The sequence below is a fragment of the Hemiscyllium ocellatum genome, chromosome 14 (genome assembly GCF_020745735.1).
Source record: "Hemiscyllium ocellatum isolate sHemOce1 chromosome 14, sHemOce1.pat.X.cur, whole genome shotgun sequence".
NCBI lineage: Eukaryota > Metazoa > Chordata > Chondrichthyes > Orectolobiformes > Hemiscylliidae > Hemiscyllium > Hemiscyllium ocellatum.
Genome location: NC_083414.1, coordinates 72974968 through 72997591, shown reverse-complemented (window position 1 = coordinate 72997591; position 22624 = coordinate 72974968). Strand labels below are relative to the sequence as shown.

General features: G+C 44.0%; 1 long non-coding RNA gene across 1 annotated transcript in view; it reads right to left on the bottom strand.

The window, feature by feature from the left end:
• The window catches only part of LOC132822182 (uncharacterized), an 81262-nt gene that overhangs the window by 5414 nt on the left and 53224 nt on the right, over positions 1-22624 (bottom strand). Inside the window, exons 2-3 of the long non-coding RNA XR_009645412.1 lie at positions 18158-18388; positions 17574-17776 (exon numbers count right to left, since the gene is read on the bottom strand). This is a non-coding gene — a long non-coding RNA (uncharacterized LOC132822182). The remainder of the gene's footprint in view (positions 1-17573; positions 17777-18157; positions 18389-22624) is intronic.

Genomic DNA, 22624 nt, shown 5'->3' with positions numbered 1-22624 from the left:
TGTGCCGGGGGGCAATATACATTCAAAATCCTGTAATCCTCTCCATATATTAGAGTTTTAAGTATTATAAACCATTCGGACTCCTCTTTTATCTGGCTAAACATTTGGAACAGAAGATTCTTCTGGATACGAATGGCCACTCCCCTCCTTTTCAAATTGAAAAATGAAAAGAACACCTGATCAAATCCTCCCTGCTGCAGCTTCGAATGCTCCTTACCAAGTAGATGTGTCTCCTGTAAAAAGGAGACACCTTCAACCCTCTCTTTTTTAAGGCATGATAGTATCTTTTTCCTTTTAATTGACGAGTGGCTCCCTTTAACATTTCAGGTGCATCATTTAAACGAATGGCTAGCCATGATCGTTCAAGAAAGCTTGAAACACCCCAGAAGGAAGAACCCCAGTAAAAAAGCATTAAGTAGAGACCGTAAACAATTCACATAAATTCAAAACTGCAACCTTAGAAACGACTAAATCAAAACTACTAAGAACTACTCCTAAGAAATAATAACATAAGACATAACTAAAAGAAGACTTTCCCCCTTGTCCACAGGGGACACTCCTACCATCCACTAATCCCACCACAACTCCTTCCAACTAGAACCATTCCCTCGGCCCAGATATTGCAAAATAAAATTAAAAAATACCAATGGTTTTTAATACAGAAGCTAAAAGTGGGCAAACAACTCACCCCCCTCCATATTATTACTTTAGGTGTTCTTAACAAAGCAGCAAGATGAAATAAAATATATAAAATTACAATCCCATCAAATATTAAAGGAAAACTCAAAAATATCGCTCAACAACCAGATAAACCAGGAGAAAGTGAGGTCTGCAGATGCTGGAGATCAGAGCTGAAAATGTGTTGCTGGAAAAGCGCAGCAGGTCAGGCAGCATCCAAGGAACAGGAGATTTGACGTTTCGATCCTGAAGAAGGGCCTATGCCCGAAACAAGAGTTAAAAGAAAGAAGCCCCAAGGAAGGATGAAAAAGAGAAAAGGGGAGGGGAGGGGGGAGGAGGAGGAAAAAGGGGGTAAAATAAAATAATTGTCCATACAGTCCAAGTCCTTCAGTCTATGTGAGAGCATCCAAAAGTTCTTCTGCTTTTTCCGGCGATCCGAAGTTATACACAAACTGTCCATGGCTGAAATGCAATGTTGCCGGAATACTGAATATTTAAATCCCTCAGACACTTCTTTACCCCGTCAAATGCCTTCCTCTTGCCTACCACAACCGGTGAGAAGTCCTGGAACAGCATTATCTTGGATTCCTTGTATACCATAGCTTGGGGATACTTCCCCAAAGCTCTGAAGGCCTCCAGCAATGTTTGCTTTTCCCTGTAGTGTTGGAGTCACACGATGACCGGGCGGGGGTGCTGGTCTGACCCAGGCCTGGGCACAGTAACCCAGTGGGCCCACTCAACCCGCACCGGGCCTAATCCAGACTCCAGCTTCAGCAGTTGTGGGAGCCATTGCTCCAAAACGTCAACAAGCTGGCCTTCCTCCTCATCGAGGCCGTCAATCTGCTGTTCAGAGCCCGGACCTGACCCACGGAAGATTCAGCAGCGGTCACGGAGGGTGGGGGGTGGTGGTGGTCCCTGCCAGTTGCAAACTCCGTGATCCTTTACCTTTAGTCATTTTATAATGTACCAAACTGCTAAAGTTTAGTGCTAAATGACTAAAGCAGCTGGGAAAAACCTATTGTTAATAGTTTAAAAAGTGAGCGGAAGGTAGAAACCCTACTTTGTCTGGGTCCTAGGCAGAGCTCAGCAGACTCAGACCTACTGTGTCCTGCCATCTTGAATCCCTGCTTTCTCTCCACAGATGCTACCTGACCTGTTGAGTTTTTCCAGAAATTTCTGTTTTTGTTTCTGATTTCCAGCATCTGCAGTTCTTTTATTGTTTATAAGGAGAAATGGGAAGTGACAACAGTCCATCAGCCTTAAGTCATTTAGAGATTGATCATGCTTCCTTTAAACCTATTAGCAATAAGTCTTGAGTTACTTTATTCTTCTGTAATTAATACAAATTCAATTGTGCCCTTACAAAAATTGGCACAATATCTGTTATCAATCTTCTGCATTTTCAGGTACCAAACCTTATGTCTGTAGACCTGTAATAAAAGATTAAGGGAAAGGCAACAGTCTCACTTGCATCAATATTATTGGCAAAATGTCTAATCAATAGTTTCCCTTAAGAATAAAATAGTGTTGATTTGCATTTCAGAGCAAGTACAGACTGTATTTATGTACAGTACAGCCAAAACATTTTAGCTGTCAATTTTATGCCAAAATAGAAATATTCCTGAGAATATTCCCATGTCTGAAGATTTGAATTTGATGCGTGTTTACATATACAAACATTTTGACTTCACTTTGTATATCTGTAATCATCACAAACACCATTTAGACAAGACAGTAATAGGAACATCCCTCACTTTAGGCACTAAAACAAAGATTGCTCCTCAGATGCTACCTGAAGTGCAGTGCTCTTCCAGCACCACTAATCCAGAAACTAAAACAAAGACTGCCTAGTTCACTGGATCTACTCAAGGCAAGGCAAAGCAGGATTCTATGAGCAAGAACATAAGCATGAAGTGAACAAGCTATTAGAGCCGCAGCTTAGTCCAGTGTGCAATTTGGGTGTCTCCCCTGTGCGCAAAGTATCCTCAGTTCAACTTTTCAATGAAAGTTGTTGGTGCACTCTACAATTCAAGCACGTGTTTTCAGATCTTATGGTGATGTTTGGGCTGACTATGGAGAAGTAATGAGTCTGGCAGTGTCCATGTATCATGCCGAGCTGTGGTTTAACCTAAGCCAGCGTGGAAGTAGTTTGGTGCAACCCAGTCTGATTTCCTCGTCAAGTTTTCCCAATGTTGAGCTTGTTTGACAAGTTTGGAAAGATGAGAATAAGAGGCTATTCGTGGTGTTAAGGTGTTTAACACTCATTAATCCTTGTGAATTGACATCTCTGCGAATGGGAATCTCACGCCGTCGTTTGTGAAAACCATAAAAAGTGGAGTGAGACATCTCGACATCAAGATGGGCATGACCACATTTTTCACATTTTGCTGCAGCTCACATCACCCACACTCCTTTAAGATTCTACCTTTTGATTTTTTGTTTATTTGCCTATTTCCTGTGCTAATGCCACCCCACAACCTATAACATGCACTCTTAACTCATGCAATAATCTTTGATGTGGCACCTTATCCGATATATTACTGGTTCCTCTTCATTCACATTGTTCGCTACATCCTAGAAGAGCTTTAATAACTTTGTCAAACACAATTTCTTTGTATCCTCCTTGATTGGAATAAGGCATCTAAATTCATATTACTAACAACTTGGATAATAGCAAAGAATGTCATTTTTGCAAATTTGCTGACAACACCAAATTAGGTGGCATTGTAGCTACTGTACATGATAGCAAAAAATTACAAAGGGACATTGATAGATTAAGCGAGTGGGCTAAACAGTGATCTTCAATTTAAGCAAATCTGAGAATACCGATTTTGGACTGAAAAAAGGTTAGGTCAGGGTACTTTCTGGATGGAATGAAGTTAAAGACAGTGGATGTCCAAAGAAATTTGGGGGTTCAGGTGCATAGATCTTTAAAAAGCCACAAACAGTTGCAGAAAATAATCCAGGAAACTAGTGGAATGCTGGCTTTTATATATAGTTGACTGGAGTATAAGGATGCAGATGTCATGCCGCAGCTATACCTGGTTTGACCCCATTTGAAGTATTGAGAGCAGATTTGGGCATCACCCCTTTGGAAGGACAAAATGTCTTGCAGTGAGCACAATGCAGATTTACAAGAATGATACCTAGACTTCATGGGTTGTCTGAATGATATTAACATGGAAAGGGAGGATAGATAGACTATTTCCATTGGTTGGGGATTCTAGAAGTACAGGGCATAGTTTAAAAATTAGGGCCTGACCTTTCGGGAGAGATGGTTGGAAGCACTTTAGGCATGAAGGGTGGAGGAGGTTTGGAACTCTCATCCACAAACTGCAGTTGATGCTAGATTGGTTGTTAATTTCAAATCTGAAAGAGATAAATTTTAGTTAGAAGAAGGTATTAAGGGATATGAATCAAAGATCAGCAATGATTTCAATAAATGATGGAATAGGCATGAGGGCTGAATGGCTCACTCCTGTTCCTAAATGTTCTGCTGTTCCTTTCTTGACAATGGATTCCAACATTTTCCCTATGACAGATACTTAGACTCACTCCCTTTTGTTTGCGATTTTGTTTTCTTTTGTGAAAAGAAGAGCTTAGAATATAGTCCACCAGCGAGTTTTGAGAAGATTTGCAGCTCAGGTTGAGATTCTGGATGTACGTTAGCTCCCTAATTTGGAAGGTTTGTTTTCGTCACCATACTAGGTAGCTTCCTGAGTACCACCCTGTCTTTGTGTGAGAAGACATCTGGACTGGGATGGTGGAGTGCAGGCTTGCACAACTCTCCAATGAGAGCCAATCTCTTGATGGCAGCCATCAAATTGTTCAGGGAAGCTGCTGCACTACTCCAGTTTTTGAGCAATGAGAGCCATTGTGTGCCACACACCCGGTTGCTGTTCCAAATCCACCCTGTGTATCTGTACTAAATTTGACAGTGCCAAGACCACAGGGTTACCTACCAATTTCAGCAGCCTCCAATAACACACTGAACACTGGTATGAACTCCACTGAGGTGACACTAATGGGGCTGGTAGGGGTGCTGGTACCATACTTCCTTCCTGGATGTGAGCATCATCTTTGCGTGGAGTTAATGACTGTCCGCTGAGGGAAGCAGCTGGATCTCTGCCAATGTGTCAGTGTACTTGTAATGCATAAAAGTGACATTACGTCGTACAGTACAGAGCAGGTCCTTCAACTGTTCAAGGCTTCATCAACCTATCTACATTAATCCCACCCTTCAGCACTTGGCCCACAGCCTTGAATATTATGACATTTTTGAGTATTCATCCAAGTACATTTTAAAAAGTTGACGTTTCCTGTATCTACTACCCTTCTAGTGCATTCCAGATTTCCACCACTGTCTGAATTTTTTTTCTCTAATCCTCTCTAAACCTTCTGCCTTTAAATTTATTGTCTATTGCTACTCACCTTTCAAATAAGATGGGCAGCTGCTTCCTATCCATCCTGTCCACGTGCCCCCTCAGCCTTTTCTGCTCCAAAGAAAACAACCCGAGCTAATTCAGCCTCCCGTCACAACTGAACTGCTTCAGTGCAGGCAACATTCTGGTGAATTTTCCTTGCACTCCCTCCAGTGTAATCACATCCTTCCTGTAATGAACTCTGGTCAAAATCAGCATTGCAGCGGAATTACAAGTGGTGCGTATTTGTTTGCCAGTACTTGAAAGTTCCAGCATCCCTGCAGGTGCCGTCCTGGTCGTCTCCTGCAAGGACGAAGATTCTCTTCTCATATGAAATGAAGACATGGATGTCACACACCCCTCCAGCTGTTTGGTGTTAATCATCCAGCTTTGGGATATTTTCTCCGGCAATGATATAAAGGGAATAAATGAGAAATGTGCAAGTGGATGATACAGATGTTTGTATTGGTGAACTGGGAGTGGGGGTAAGGTGTTGAGGTGTGAGGAGGTAGTGTGCACAGCATTCAGGATCAATGGTGTGAGAGGATGGATGATGAGTGAGCAAGTGAGAGTAGATGTATACAACAGATGAGGTGTCAGAGTGTGGGTATTAGTGGCAGGTGGGTGCAATAGCAGGGATGGAGTTTATCTGAGGTAGCAGTGGGCACTTACCTTGATGGAGAAGAGGTCGTTGACTTTTCAGCAATGCAACCCAGTCATGACAATCCAAAGATGTCATTGACCCAGTTGCACTGTCTGACCAGGCTGGCATTGTCTAAAGAGGCTTTTCCACCAGACAATCTTCCAGAAATAAAATACCTCTTCACTGCACTATCTCATCCAGCTCCAGGTCTGTCTAAAGAGAAACGCGGTGCCAGCCTCTCCTTCCCCATTATTTCTCCTTAATGTTTGGAGGATAGTTGCCAAATGCCAGTGTTCCTCTATGAAGCAGCAGGCGTTCAAAGATGGCTCAACCTCTTTAGATGCTGGCTTTAGGACAAATATCCACTGACTGACAAGTTCTTCTGGAAAGATGGGGCAGACATTGAGTAGAGTAATTTTCCCCTTAGGGCAGCAACTGCAAACAATTTGCACATCCTAATTCCTGCAACAAACTTGACGTGATTCACACTTAAGCCAAAATGGAAGTAGGATTTAGCACACAGTTTTAAAATTCTCTGCCATTTACATGACCAACATTATAAATTTTCCAAGCTTAGCTTCTGAGGAAGCAATGTTTACTTCAACTCACAGAACATAAACAGTACAACACTGTACAGGCCCTTTGGCCCTTGATGTTGTGCCGACCTTTTAATCCTAAAATCAAACTAACCTACATACCCTCCATTGTACTATCATCCATGTTCCTATCAAAGAGTTGCTTAAATGTCCCTAACGTATCTGACTCAACTACCACAGTGGCAGAGCATTCCATGCACACACCACTCTGTATAAAGACATCTCTGACATCTCCCCAAAACCTTCCTCCAATCACCTTAAATTATGCCCCCTCATGATAGCCATTTCCACCCTGGGAAAAAAGTCTCTGGCTATCCACACTATGCCTCTCATCTTGTACACCTCTATCAAGTCACCTCTCAACCTTCTTCATTCTGATGAGAAATGCCCTAGTTTCCTCAACCTTTGTGGACTGCCTTGTGGGCGGCACGGTGGCACAGTGGTTAGCACTGCTGTCTCACAGTGCCTGAGACCCGGGTTCAATTCCCGACTCAGGCGACTGACTGTGTGGAGTTTGCATGTTTGCACGTGTCTGCGTGGGTTTCCTCCGGGTGCTCCGGTTTCCTCCCACAGTCCAAAGATGTGCGGATCAGGTGAATTGGCCATGCTAAATTGCCCGTAGTGTTAGGTAAGGGGTAAATGTAGGGGTATGGGTGGGTTGCGCTTCGGCGGGTCGGTGTGGACTTGTTGGGCAGAAGGGCCTGTATCCACACTGTAAGTAATCTAATCTAATCTTTCTTCAGAAAACATGCCCTCCAGTCCAGGAGCTCCATTGTCCCTCTGCACCCTCTCTAAAGCTTCCACATCCTTCCTATAATGAGACAACCAGAAATGAAGACAATATTCCAAGTATGGACTAACCAGTGCTTATTAGAGCTGCAGCATAACCTCATGGCTCTTAAACTCAATTGCCCTGTGAATGAAAACCAACACAACATATGCCTTCTTAACAACCCTTCTTAATCCCAAGTTGAACTTGGGTGGCAACTTTGAGGAATCTATGGGTTTGGACGTACACTCTGTTCCTCCACACTGCCAAGAATCCTGCCTTCTACCCTGTCATCTGGATACAAATTCGACCTTCCAAATGAATCACTTCCCATTTTTCCAGGTTGAACTTCATCTGCCACTTCTCAGCCCAGTTCTGTATCCTGTCAATGCCCCATTGCAACCTACAAAAGCCCTCCACACTATACACAATTCCACCAACCCTTGTGTCATCAGAAAACTTACTAATGCACCCGTCCACTTCCCCAACTAAGTAATTTATAAAAATCATAAAGAGCAGAAGTCCCAGAACAGACCCCTGTGGAACACACTGGTAACCGAGCTCCAGCCTGAATACTTTCCTTTAACTACTACCCTCCGTATTCTATGGGCTAGCCAATTCTGTTTCCAGACAGCCAAATTTCCCTTTATCTCATGCGTTCTTACTTATTGAATGAGCCTACCTTCTCACATGCCTTGCTAAAATCCACATTCACTGCCCTACCTTCAAGGTGCTTTGGCACATCCTCAAAGAATTCAATAAGGCCTGTGAGGCATGAACTACCTCTCACAAAGCCATGCTCACTATTTCTAATCAAATTATGCTTTTCCAAATAATCATAAATTCTGTCTGACAGTATCCTCACCAATAGTTTGCTCACCATTGACATTAGACTGACTGATCTGTAATTCCCAGGATTACCCCTATTTCCTTTCTTGAACAGCGGAATAACATTTGCTACTATCCAATCATCTGGCACCAGTTCAGTAGACAGTAAGGATGCAAAAGGTGCAACAATCTCTTTCCTTGCTTCCTGTAGTAACCTTGAGTATATCCATCCTTATGTTATTCAAAATTTTCAGCATATCCTCCTGCCTAAAATCAACCTGTTCAAGCATACCAGTCTGTTCACGCTGTCCTCACAAACATCAAGGTACCCCTCACTTGTGAATACTGAAGCAAACTATTCATTAAGGAACTCCACTACCTCCTTCGAATCCAGACACAAATTCCCTCCACTATCCCTGTTCAGCCCCACCCTCAATCTGGCCATCCTATTGTTCCTCACATAAATATAGAATGCCTTGGGGTTTTCCTTAATCCTACACATTAAAACTTTTTCATGCTCACTTCTAGCTCGCCTAAGCCCATTCTTCAGTTCCTTCCTGGCTACCTTGTAACCCTCTAAAGCCCTATCTGATCTTTGCTTCCTCAACTTTAAGCAATCTTCCTTCTTTTTCTTCGCTAGATGCTCCACAGCCCTTGTCAGCCACGATTTGGAGGTGCCGGGGTCTACAAAATTAAAAATCACAACACCAGGCTTATTTGGAAGCACTAGCTTTCAGACCGCTGCTCCATCATCAGGTGGACAACCACCTGATGAAGGAGCAGTGCTCCAAAAGCTAGAGCTTCCAAATAAACGTGTAGGAGTATAACCTGATGTTGTGTGATTTTAAACCTTATCACCCTCGGTTCTTTCAACTTAATCCCTTCCCTGCCTCAATGGGACAAATATGTCCAGTACTATCAGTACGTGCTTCCTAAACAACCTCCACATTTTAGTTGTGCATTTCCCTGAAAACATGCGTTCCCAATTTAGATGTCCCAGTTCCTGTCTAATACCAGTGAAATTCACCCTCCCTCAATTAACTACTTTCCCATACCATCTGCTCCTATCCCTCTCCATGACTGTAGTAAAAGGTCAGGGAGTTGTGATCACTATCATCAAAATGCTCTCCCATTGAGAGATTGGACACCTGGTCTAGTTTGTTGCCAAGCATCAAATCTAATGTCCTCCCCTTAGGTTGGCCTATCTACATATTGAGTTAGGAACACTTCCTGACCAGAACTTCTCCATCCAAACTATTTGATCTAAGGAGATTCCAATCAATATTGGGGAAGTTAAAGTCACCCATGACAACAACCCTGTCAGTTGTGCACCTTTCCAAAATCTGCCTCCAAATCTGCTCCTCCACATCTCTGTTGCTATTTGAGGGGGGGGGGGGGGGGGGGGGGGGGGGTGGGGGGGAGGAGGAGGAGGGAGCCTGTAGAAGACTCCCAATAAAGGGACTGCTCCTGTCCTGTTTCTGACTTCCACCCATACTGACTCTATAGAGAAACCCTCCTAGTCAACCTCCCTTTCCGCAGTGATAATGTCCCTGATTTGCAATGCCACTCCCCCACCTGTTTTACCTTGCTCCACTATCCCTTTTGACTGACAAGGTAAGTATTATATATTCAAATTTACCTTCCTGGCCGTCCCCTGGCTTGCGCTCCCTCAACTCCTGCTGCTGAAATGGAGGCTGCTGATTCACTAGGTAAATACGTCATGTTCTTACTGCCTTTTAAAAAAAAGTGATTGTTCATTTTTTAAATTTGTTTTTTGCCATTATTAAATCTTACTTAACAGGTTTCTAAAATTTTCTGCCTCTGGCCTACCATAATCTCCACACTTTGTGTGCCTAAACTTTCAACTTGATACCATCCTCTACTTTTTGAGTCAACAATGATTTACTGCTCTCAGCAAATTAAGGCTTTATGAGTAAAATAACACTAAATATCTGGCACTGCTTATTTACCATTTAACCTTTAAGCTAATTATTCCAGATTTTTCATGCCTAAATTGGAAATATCTTGCTGCGGGTTCGAAGAAAATACAACCAGTATTACTCAACTACTAAATTACAGCTGTACAGCATGTAAACAGACCCTTCATCCAAGTTATCTGCTCTGGCCAGCCATCCCAATCTGTCTTAGTCGCATTCGCCAGCATTTGGCCCATATTTCTCTAAACCTTTCCTTTTCATATATTCAAGTGCGTTTTAACTGTTGTAATTGTACCTGTCTTGGCAACACTTCCTTTGGCAGCTCGTTCATTCCACATGTCTTCCCCATGAAGAAGTTATCCCTCAGGTCCCTTTTAAATCTTTCCCTTTCACAATCTAATTGGCTGGAGTCTCAAGGTGCAAATTGAGTATGAAGTGTTCAGGCTCCTAGCCCATCTGCTTATATCACCAGGCTTGCTACACCCTTTTTAAATATTTCTTTCCTAACATCACGGTCATCCTAACTTCTTGTGGCAGCTTCAGGTAAGGAAGGAAGCTCCCAGAGGCTGGTGCAGCAGAGAATGCGCTGTGAACCTCACCATTCTATGTCCTGGTGGGTCCTTCGACTAGGTTGATTCAGTGGCAGTTTTGAAGACAAGGTGGGTCTGGGCCCAGGATTCCAATAACTGGACTGGGACTCTTGTTGGCAGTGTCAGCGGCAGCCTGGGACTCCTTTTGATGTCACTTTTCATTGGCATCGCTCTAGATCTCTTTGAAGCAGTTTTGGTGTTGGTCTATGAGGAGGAATCTCATTGAAAGTTACAGAATACTGAGAGTCCTGGATAGAGTGAAGGTAGAGGAGATATTTCAGCTTCGTGGGGGGTCTAACCTGGGATTCCTAGGGGTGGGGGGACATCACGTTTTCCAATCCAGAGCCATGATATGGTCTAATTTCTCTCAAACTTTCTTTTTCCCAGGGTTGGGGAATTGAGGACTAGAGGGCATCAGTTTAAAGTTACAGGGGAAAGAATAAAAGGGAATCTGAGGGATGTTTTATTTTACATAGAGAGTGGTACACATATAGGATTAGCTGCCAGTGGACGTGGTTGAGGTGAATACATTAACAACATTTAAAAGGCATGTGGACGAATACATGGATAGGAAGGGTTTAGAAAGATATGGGTCAAGTACAGAGAAATGGGGATAATGTGGAAGAACATGTTGGTCAACATGAACCAGCTTGGGCCAAAGGGCTTGTCTCCATGGTGAAGGATTCTACTGTGGAAGGACTATTATTTCTGTTTCTTTATTTTTCTAATTTACTGTGATTTTGTACTTCTTTAGGTCTGTAATGCTGCACTTTTTAAAGTTTCTTTATTTTTCTATTTCTTTTTCCTAAGAATTTGTACTGAAGAATCAGTACCTAAGATGGTAATTGTCTGGTGACTTGTAAACTTTTCATTGTACTCATCTAAGTATATGTGAGAATAAAGCTAATTCAACTCAATAATTCACAAATGTTATATTCATTTCAGCCACAAATTTCTACCTGACCATCATCTGATTTTGAAGATCCATTTTTCCATAATACCTCTTCCTCTTGATTCTGGAGATAATCCTTTGATAAAATAAAATCCAAAATAACTATTTTTGATATCCAATCCCTCTACACCTCCATCCGCCATGACCAGGGCCTCCAAGCCCTCCGTTTTTTTCCTCTCCAGACGTCCCCAACAGTACCCTTCCACCGACACTCTCATTCGTTTGGCCAAACTGGTCCTCACCCTTAACAATTTCTCCTTTGAATCCTCCCACTTCCTCCAGTCCAAAGGGGTAGCCATGGGCACACGTATGGGCCCCAGCTATGCCTGTCTCTTTGTTGGCTACGTAAAACAGTTGATCTTCCGTGATTACACCACTACCACTCCCCATCTCTTCCTCTGCTACATTGATGACTGCATTGGCGCCACCTCGTGCTCCCGCAAAGAGGTTGAGCAATTCATCAACTTCACCAACACATTCCACCCTGACCTTAAATTTACCTGGACCATCTCTGACACCTCCCTCCCCTTTCTGGACCTCTCCATCTCCATTAATAACGACCAACTTGACACTGACATTTTTACAAACCCACCGACTCCCACAGCTACCTGGATTACACCTCTTGCCACCCTACCTCTTGCAAAAATGCCATCCCGTACTCCCAATTCCTCTGCCTCCCCCGTATCTGCTCCCAGGAGGACCAGTTCCACCATAGAACACACCAGATGGCCTCCTTCGTTAGAGACCGCAATTTCCCTTCCCACGTGGTTAAAGATGCCCTCCAACCCATCTCGTCCACATCCCGCACCTCCGCCCTCAGACCCCACCCCTCCAACCATAACAAGGACAGAACGCACCTGGTGCTCACCTTCCACCCTACAAACCTTCGCATAAACCAAATAATCCGCCCACATTTCCGCCACCTCCAAAAAGACCCCACCACCAGGAATATATTTCCCACCCCACCCCTTTCCGCCTTCTGCAAAGACCGTTCCCTCCGTGACTACCTGGTCAGGTCCCTACAACGCACCCTCCCATCCTGGCACTTTCCCCTGCCACCGCAGGAACTGTAAAACCTGTGCCCACACCTCCATCCAAGGCCCTAAAGGAGCCTTCCACATCCATCAAAGTTTTACCTGCACATCCACTAATATCATTCATTGTATCCGTTGCTTCCGATGCAGTCTCCTCTACATTGGGGATCTGGGCGCCTTCTAGCAGAGCGCTTGAGGGAACATCTCCGGGACACCCGCACCAATCAACCACACCGCCCCGTGGCCCAACATTTCAACACCCTCTCCCACTCTGTCGAGGACATGGAGGTCCTTCACCGCCGCTCCCTCACCACCAGACGCCTGGAAGAAGAACGCCTCATCTTCCACCTCGGAATACTTCAACCCCAGGGCATCAATGTGGATTTCAACAGTTTCCTCATTTCCCCTTCCCCACCTCATCCTAGTTCCTAACCCATGACTTGTCTGGACTTGCCTGTCTCCTTTTCCACCTATCCACTCCACCCTCTCCTCCCTGACCTATCACCTTCATCCCCTCCCTCACTCACCCATTGTGCTCTATGCTGCTTTCTCCCCACCCCCACCCTCCTCTAGCTGATCTCTCCACGCTTCAGGCTCACTGCCTTTATTCCTGATGAAGGGCTTTTGCCCAAAATGTCATTTTCGCTGCACTTTGGATGCTGCCTGAACTGCTGTGCTCTTCCAGCACTACTAATCCAGAATCTGGTTTCCAGCATCTGCAGTCATTATTTTTACCTCCTATTTTTAAAATGTGCAGGTTTATATCTCTCAGAGCACAGCACAGAAAAAGACCCTTCAGCTTATGTTTGTGCCACCACTTCAGATGAGGAATTCATTTGGCATTATTACTATACCTCTGCCCATATCTGTGATTCATTCCTCCCTTTCAAATGATTCAATCTCCTCTTGAAAGCCTCGAGTGCACTTGCATTCACCAGAGTCCCTGGAAACTCACTGCAAATCTTAATCATTATCAGGCTTTAAAGGCCACTTGGACAATTAATTTGGAATTAGAAATAAATTATGTAATGCTTTTAATTCTCCACATATCTGAATAGTTTCCCTTAGTAAGTGCTCATGTTATTACTGATCTGTAACTTAAGTCCAATCAGACTTTGTTCATAACTTTTTAGGCCTTCTTTGACTAATGTGCTGTCACCTTCAATCTAACCTTATTATCCATTCACAAAGACATGTGAACTTGTGCAGACTTGCCCATTTGTTCTTACTGCTATTTTGAGAGATATTAATATATTCAAAATAAAGACCAAAGTCTGTATTAAAATATCAGAGAAAAGAATTTGATTATTTGATTGGGATGACCTTTTTTCAGGTTGGCAACTTGTAACCAATAGGATTCTACAGGAATCACTCCTAGGACATATATAGAAATGATTTGGAGAAACGAAACAAATGCTAGCCAAATTTGCACAAGACAAAAATAGGTGGAAAGGCATAAGGAATCACTCCTAGGACATATATAGAAATGATTTGGAGAAACGAAACAAATGCTAGCCAAATTTGCACAAGACAAAAATAGGTGGAAAGGCATAATGTAAAACAAAAGAACAGAATTAATTAAACGGACACAAACTGCAGAAAGACTTGGAGGTACTTGTCATGAAACACAAAACTAGTGCACAGGTGCAGCAGCTGTACAGGTAGGCTAATGTTAGCCCTTATTTCAAGGGGGTTGGAGTGAGAGTAGGGAGGTCTTACTGCATTTGCACAAGGTGCTGCTGAACCCTCTGGAGCACTGTGGACAGTTTGGTCCCTGTATTTGAGGAAAGATATTGTTTCATTGAAGAAAGTTCAGAGAATGTTCACTAGGACGATTGCTGATATGAGGAGGAATTGCCTTACCAGCTAAGGCTAATTAGATATGGAATCAAAACTGGAGTTTAGAAGAATCGGATGATCTCATGGAAAAATGTAAAATTCTTAAAGGGCTAGACAGGCTAAATGCTGATATATTTCCCCTCGTGAGAGTCTAGGACCAGAGTGGTCTCAGAATAAAGGGGTGTCAATTTAAGACTGAGCTGAAGAAGAATTTCTTCACTCAGAGGATTGAGGATCTTTGGATCTCCTTCCCACTTAAAGTTATGTGGGCAGAGAATTTGTGAATATTTAAGGCTTACATCGAGATTGGGAAAATATAGGAAACTGGATGAGGAATGTTGGACTAGCCATGATCCCACTAAGTGGCAGAAGGATCAAAAAGCCCAATCCTGTTCCTATTTCTTGTAGTCTTATTAGGTTTAAATTATGCAATTTCCTGTTGAGCAGGTTATTTGTTCAATCTTCAATTTATCCCAGTTTATCCAGAAATGTGTTGATTTGAGGAGGATTCAAATCAGAAATTAACTCTGCCCAACCTGCCTGGGACAAAATTCCTTCTTGAATATCTAATCATGTCTGAATAACATTAGCAAATCTGTGAACAGTAAACAGCATGAGCATCTGGATCTTACATTACACTTAACCTGCCAAAAACAAATTTTCGAGGAGAAAGTGAGGACTGCAGATGCTCGAGATCAGAGCTGAAAATGTGTTGCTGGAAAAGCACAGCAGGTCAGGCAGCATCCAAGAAGCAGGAGAATCGACGTTTCGGGCATGAGCCCTTCTTCAGGAATGAGGAAAGTGTGTCCAGCAGGCTAAGATAAAAGGTAGGGAGGAAGGACTTGGGGGAGGGGCATTGGAAATGCAATAGGTGGAAGGAGGTCCGGGTGAGGATGATAGGCCGGAGTGGGGGCAGAGAGGTCAGGAAGAAGATTGCAGGTTAGGAAGGCGATGCTGAGTTCGAGGGATTTGACTGAGACAAGGTGGGGGGAGGGGAAATGTGGAAACTGGAGAAATCTGAGTTCATCCCGTGTGGTTGGAGGATTCCTAGGCGGAAGATGAGGCGCTCTTCCTCTAGCTGTCGTGTTGTTATGATCTGGCGATGGATGAGTCCAAGGACCTGCGTGTCCTTGGTGGAGTGGGCGTTAAGTGTTGAGCCACGGGGTGGTTGGGTTGGTTGGTGCGGGTGTCCCAGAGGTGTTCTCTGAAACGTTCCGCAAGTAGGCGGCCTGTCTCCCCAATGTATAGGAGGCTACATCGGGTGCAGCGGATGAGGTAAACCATGTGTGTGGAGGTGCAGGTGAATTTGTGGCGGATATGGAAGGATCCCTTGTGGCCTTGGAGGGAAGTAAGGGGGGAGGTGTGGGCGCAGGTTTTGCATTTCTTGCGGTTGCAGAGGAAGGTGCCGCGAGTGGAGGTTGGGTTGGTGAGGAGTGTGGATCTGACGAGGGAGTCATGGAGGGAGTGGTCTTTTCGGAACGCTGATAGGGAGGGGATGGAAATATATCTCTGGTGGTGGGGTCCGTTTGGCGGTGGCAGAAATGACGACGGATGATACGATGTATATGGATGTTGGTGGTGTGGTGGGTGAGGACCAGTGGGGTTCTGTCCTGGTGGCGATTGGAGGGGCGGGGCTCAAGGGCGGAGGAGCGGGAAATGGAGGAGATGCGGTGGAGGGCATCGTCGATCACGTCTGGGGGGAAATTGCGGTCTTTGAAGAAGGACGCTATCTGGGTTGTATGGTATTGGAACTGGTCCTCCTGGGAGCAGATGCGGCGGAGACGAAGGAATTGGGATTATGGGATGGCGTTTTTGCAGGGGGCAGGGTGGGAGGAGGTACAGTCTAGGTAGCTGTAGGAGTCGGTCGGTTTATAGTAAATGTCCGTGTTGATTCGGTCGCCTGAGATAGAAATGGAAAGGTGTAGGAAGGGGAGGGAGGAGTCTGAGATGGTCCAGGTAAATCTGAGGTCAGGGTGGAAGGTGTTGGTAAAGTGGATGAACTATTCAACCTCCTCGTGGGAGCACGAGGCAGCGCTGATACAGTCATCGATGTAGCAGAGGAAAAGGTGGGGAGTGGTGCCAGTGTAGCTGCAGAAGATGGACTGTTCCACATATCCTACAAAGAGGCAGGCATAACTGGGGCCCATGCGGGTGCCCATGGCTACTCCTTTGGTTTGGAGGAAGTGGGAGGATTGGAAAGAGAAGTTGTTCAGGGTGGGGACCTGTTCAGTCAGTCAAAGGAGGGTGTCAGTGGAAGGGTACTGGTTGGTACGGCGGGAAAGGAAGAAGTGGAGGGCTTTGAGTCCTTCGTGATGGGGGATGGAGGTGTACAGGGACTGGATGTCCATGGTGAAGATAAGGCGTTGGGGACTGGGGAAGCGAAAATCATGGAGGAGATGGAGGGCATGGGTGGTGTCCCGAACATAGGTGGGGAGTTCTTAAGTCATATGGTTTTCAAATATTTATTTACAAGGCTGTACAATATAGGAGAATTAGGTCGTTCAGCCCATCAAGTCTGCTCCATCATTCGCTCATGGCTGATATGTTTGTCAACACCATTCTCTTCCTTCTTCCTGTAACCCTTGATCCCTTTTCTAACCGAAAATCTATCTCTGCCTTAACTACACTCAATGACTTGACCTTCACAACCCTCTGCACAACGAGTTCCACAGATTAACCACTGTCTGGACGAAGAAATTCCTCTTTATCTCAGTTCTAAAATGTCATCGCTTCACTCAGAGACTGTGCCCTCGGTTCCTAGGCTTCCCTCATGGAAATAACTTCTCCACCTCCATTCTATCAAGGACTCTCAGTATTCTGTAACTTTCAATGAGATTCCTCCTCATTCTTCTAAACTACACTGAGTATAGACCAAATCCTTAACTGCTCCTTTTCTGACAAGCCTCTCAATCCCAGGATCATTCCTGTTAAAGCTCCCATGTTTTTGTATTCTCGCTGTTAAACTGAGTGCCAATATAACATTTGCATTCTTAACCACCAAATCAACCTGCATTTTAATCCTGAAGTAGGACTCCTGAGTCCCTTTGTGCTTGGTTTTAGGACTTGACTTGAAAAACGAGAAGAAAGACTGGGAAATATGTCTATACTTTAGGGCCAGGCATTTGAAGATACAGTTATCAATGATGAAGCAATGAAACATGCTCAAAATATCAGAATCTTGGACAATTGCAGTCTTGGGATTTCTTTTACAACACAAATTCTTTTGGCTATTTTGCAACATACATGTTTAATTCGGATTCAAAGTATGTAGCAGGAGGTATATTACCATATTTGCTTTAACGACCTGCAACAGTCTTCCTTGTTAGTTGAGGAATTCAGCTGCAACAATCTTGTCCATATCATGTTTGACACGTATCTGGCTTTATCCCTTTTGGTCTAACTTCACTTATCGCATCAACATTCTTATTACTGAGAAATAATCCAGTTTCTCCCAGACTAGGAAGGCGGGAACAGGGATGGTGGGAAAGTCTGGGGGTGAAAAGGAAGAGATTACCAATTCAGACAGACTTTTGGGAGTATAATGTACCTCTAACGTATCCTATAGACGAACATGTACAGAGGAACCTCGATTATCCGAGCCGGGCAGGCACTATTTTGTTTAGATAACTGATTATTTGGCTAATTGATTAAATGCCTTTCACCTGGGGCTCGGAGCTTTCTGTTAAGTCCGCTCCCCATTCAGGACACACACAGCATACATCGCACGAGCCCTGCCCCCCGCCCGCAACCCCATCCAACACCGCCCCCTGCTAAATCAATGGTTTCTAGAATTGTTCTCCAAAGCCAATGTCATTCCATCATTTTAACTGAAAGTAGTTCTTGGAAATTCTGCATGATTACAATCCCTACCTGTGCTTTACAACTTGCTGAGTGAAATAATCCTCAATTCATCTCCTTTCACTGAATAATTTCATTACGATCTCTTATTGGTACAGCACATTCCACCAGTAATGAAAGAAATCTCCGATTTTGAAACATGATAGTCAATGTTATCACTGAACATCTATCTCCTACATTCTTTAAACTTTGAACATCATTTTTTCCATAACAGCTCCTCCTCTTCAATTCTGTTAGGTTTTCCTTTAAAAAGAATGAAGAAAATAGCTTTAATTTTTTTGAACATCAAAAAAGGGACTCATCCAGAATATTAGTAGAAACACCACCTGTGAAGACAAGTTTTCTGCTGCACTTGTCTGTAACCACTCTAAGGAAATTTATAGGCCACATGTCAATCAAATTTTCCATGGCTTTGCTCATGTGAATCAATTATACTATTCCATGCTTTGTAATATATTACGCAGAATAAGAGTCACTAATGTTTAGTAGTTGAATACCTGAAATAAGTTTTCATTATATAGTTTTGAGTCCATGTTGGCATTAAAATAACATAGCAAAGTTTTTTTTATTACTATGACAAATCCTTTTATCTATGCAGCAAAATTTCATGACTACCTGGAAGTGCTAGTTCATGTGATGTACCTGCCCATAACTCTGTTACTACTCCTGCCAAATTTTGAACTTTTAATATTTTTGGTGGTGTGGGGTATATCACAAGCTAGCTCCTCCCTTTTCCAACAGCCACAAAATGCAATCATTGTATTCCATTACAGGCTGCTGTACTCTTGAACTGGTACAATCTGTCTTTGTACTGGAACTGCATGCTAACTTTCATGGACAAAACACAATTCAGGGATAGATATTCAAAGCTGAAAATCAAACAGTCACAGTGCCAGTACAAGTTGTTACTGAATGCTTTACCTCTGTAAATGTTCTGTCGACACAGTGCATTACTGTATATATTTGAGTACTGAACTTACAGATACCCTCTGCAGTGATTCACAAAGATGCAGTAACATAAATCATTAAAGTAGCAATGGGATAATAGAAGTATAGAGTAGTTACATCACAGAAGGAAGCCCTAGTCCCAGTTTTCTGCAAGAACAGTTCAGCTAATCCACTCCATTTCCTGCATCTCATTTATTTTTATTCAACCTGTCAGGCACATGACTGCTGGTGGGTGAGACTTGAACCCGTTCCTTCTGACCCAGAGGTTGGGACACTGATGTCACACTACAAGTGCCATTTCCTGGTTTTTTTCTAGATTAAACCACCCAAGCTCCAACTCTTTAGGCACCTCTGATGAGTATTTAATATTGTTAATCTCCTTCTTCCAATGATTCCTCTTCCTGTTCTGTCCTGAGGGGGCTTACCCAAGGTTAATTTTCACTTGTAGATATTGTTAATCAACCTCTTCAGATCATGACACACTTGGGACAGAAAGGATTTGAACCTCAGTTTTTAACCACTATGGCAGAACCTCACAGGTCTTCAACGTTATTTGTTTCAGATGCTTAAAAATTGCCTTTTGAAAGTCATGAATCAATCTGCTTCAACCATATTTTCAGGCAGTGTATTTCAGATCAGAACTGCTCTCTGCATAAAAACCTTTCCCTCATTTCCCCTTTTGCCACTTATTTCAAATTAACATCTTCTGGTTTACAATCCCAGTGCTAATGAGAAAACTGTATTTCTATCCATCAAGTCTCCCCTTAATTATCTCTTCTCCAATAAGCCCAGATTCACCAATCTATCCATATAACTGAAGCTCCGCATCCTTTCATTGCTGCAAAATATTTTCAGCACCCTTCAGATACTTAAGTGTTGTGCCTAGAACTAGATACAAATTGACTGTCATTCTTAGCAGCTTTCAAGAGTTTCTGTCTAAGGCCTAGCAACTTTTCTTCACACAATTATCAAACATAGAACAGGCCCTTTGGCCCATGATGTGCTGAGAATTTATCTTAATCTAAGATCAACCTAATCTACACACCCCTCGATTTACTCCAGTCCATGTGCTTGTCCAGTAATTATTTAAATATCTCTGACTCTACTATCACCACTGACTGTGCATTCCACACACCCACCACTCTCTGGATAAAGAACCCACATCTGACATCTCCCTTATACCTTCCTCCAATCATCTTAAAATTATGACTCCTTGTGACAGCCATTTCTGTCCTGGGAAAAAATCTATATCTCTCATTACTTTGAATACCTCCATCAATGCACTTCTCTTCCTTCTTCTTGCCAGTGTGAAAAGCCCTAACTCACGCAACCTCTCTTCCTAAGACATGCACTCCAATCCAGGTAATATCCTCTGCAGCCTCTCTAAAGCATCTACATCCTTCCTATAAAGAGGAGACCAGAACTGGACACAATATTCCAAGTGTGGTCTAACCAGGGTTTTATACTTACCTGCCAAGATCCTCTGTCTGAAGTCTGTCTCCCTGGAGTTAAATGAGGACTACTCCCTTTTGAATAGGAGACCTGGCTATCTGTTGGAAGCACATGAAGTGTCTCTGGCATATATGCAGTTGGCATATAGTGTAGGTGTACACAGTTGTAGCAGAGGTACATGTCCAGCCACTTGACTGCTGACATCTACAAAAAGCTGCCTAGCTTTGTCTGTGTGATAAACAGCAATGTACAAACATACTTTATAAAAATTACGCACTCACAGGATTGAGCATAATTGGTTGGGACAGCACTTATTGCTCATCCCAAGCTACTCTTGAGGTGTTGGTGAACTGCCTTCAACTGCTGCAAATACTGGGTGTATGTACACCCACAATGTTATTAGGAAGGGAGTTTCTGGAAGTTGATCCAATGACACTGAAGGAATAGTGGTGTTTCCATGTATCTGCTATCCTTGTCCATCTAGATGATAGTGGTTGTGAAGGAACATTGGTGAATTTCTGTAGTGCATTTTGCAAACAGAATACACTGCTGTTCTTGAGCACCAATGGTGGAGAGACTGAATATTTATGGGTGTGGTATCTCATCCAACAAGCATCGGCTATCCTTCCACCTCCCCCATTCCTCTCAATTGCTCCTCTGTTCACTTCCCCAGTCTCCTCATCCCTTTTCACTTGCTCACGGACGTTTCTATCACCCTATTTCCCTCTTTTCCCCTATTTCCTTCCCTCTGCTCTATCCTCCACCAGCTCTCTCCCTATCTCTGGCTCAGCTCTTTCCCATTCTCTTGCCTCTTTTTGTCTCTCCCTACTATTCTTGTACCTCACTTGCTCTCTCTTCTTTTCCCTGGTCTATTTGTCATTTCCTTCATCACTCATACTCCCCACTTTCTTTCTCATCCTCCTCAGCTCTCCCCTTACTCTTCTTCATCCTTTTTCTCTCCATCCCATGCTTCCTAAAATAACAAACTACCCTCATTCGCTCCTGCCTGCTCTTCCCCATCCACTACACAATCTCCCCTTTCCACATGCCCACTACCACACCATGCTCCTTCCTGAACTCTGCATTCTCAACACAACCATGGTATTTTCCTTTCCAATCACTCGTTTCCACTTCACCTCTCACTATTTCAGCTTTCCAACCACATTCCTCTAAACACCCATTTCACTCCCAACCTCAGGTCCTCTCCATGCTTCCTTTTTCTGTCTCCCTCTCTCTGCATCCCCATTTTCCTTTGTCTCTCTCTCTCTCTCTATTTTATTACATACCCACCTCCTGCCTTGGTCTCTCACCCATCACTGTTCCCATGTGTTTTTTAACACACCCTTGACATTGTCCTTTCTTTCTCTCCATCTGTCCTGACCTGAACCCACCCAATTACTTTTTCCACCTCTCTATGCCAGTGACCCACCAGCACTCCCTCCCCTCCCTTACTCCCCCAACCCTCTACCTTCACTCCTCTCTCCATCCACGTCATCCCCTCCTTACCTCTACCTCCCACCATCTCTTTCCTGCTTGTTGATCTACCTCCCACTCTATTCCTCCTCCTTCATCTCTTTCCAATCCTTCCTTTCTCTCTCTTTTCCCTCACGACCCCATTCAGCTTTGTTGCCTTTCTAGTTTTGTCCGTTCTTCCTCCCCCTCTTCCTTCCTTGCCCCTCCCCACCCCCTCCACCCTTCCTCCCTCCTACCCCCCTCTTCCCTACCCCCTCCCCCTCCTTCCAACCCCCCTCCTCCTCCCTCAGTCCTTCCTTCCTCCTCCTTCCTTCGTTCCTCCCCTTCCTTCATTCCTCCCCTCCCTTCCCCCTCACTCCTTCCTTCCTCCTTCTCTCCCCCCCTTCCTTTTACCCCTGCCTCCTTCCTCAACCCCCTCTCTCCTTCCCTTCACCCCTCCCTCCCCCCCTTCCTTCCCCTCCCTCCTTCCTTCTCCCCTTCCACCCCCCTCCTCCCTCAGTCCTTCCTCCCCTCCTTCCTTCCCCCTCCGTCAGTCCTTCCTTCCCCCCTTCCTTCATTCCTCCCCTCCCTCCTCCCTACCCCCTCACTCCTTCCTTCCTTCTCTCC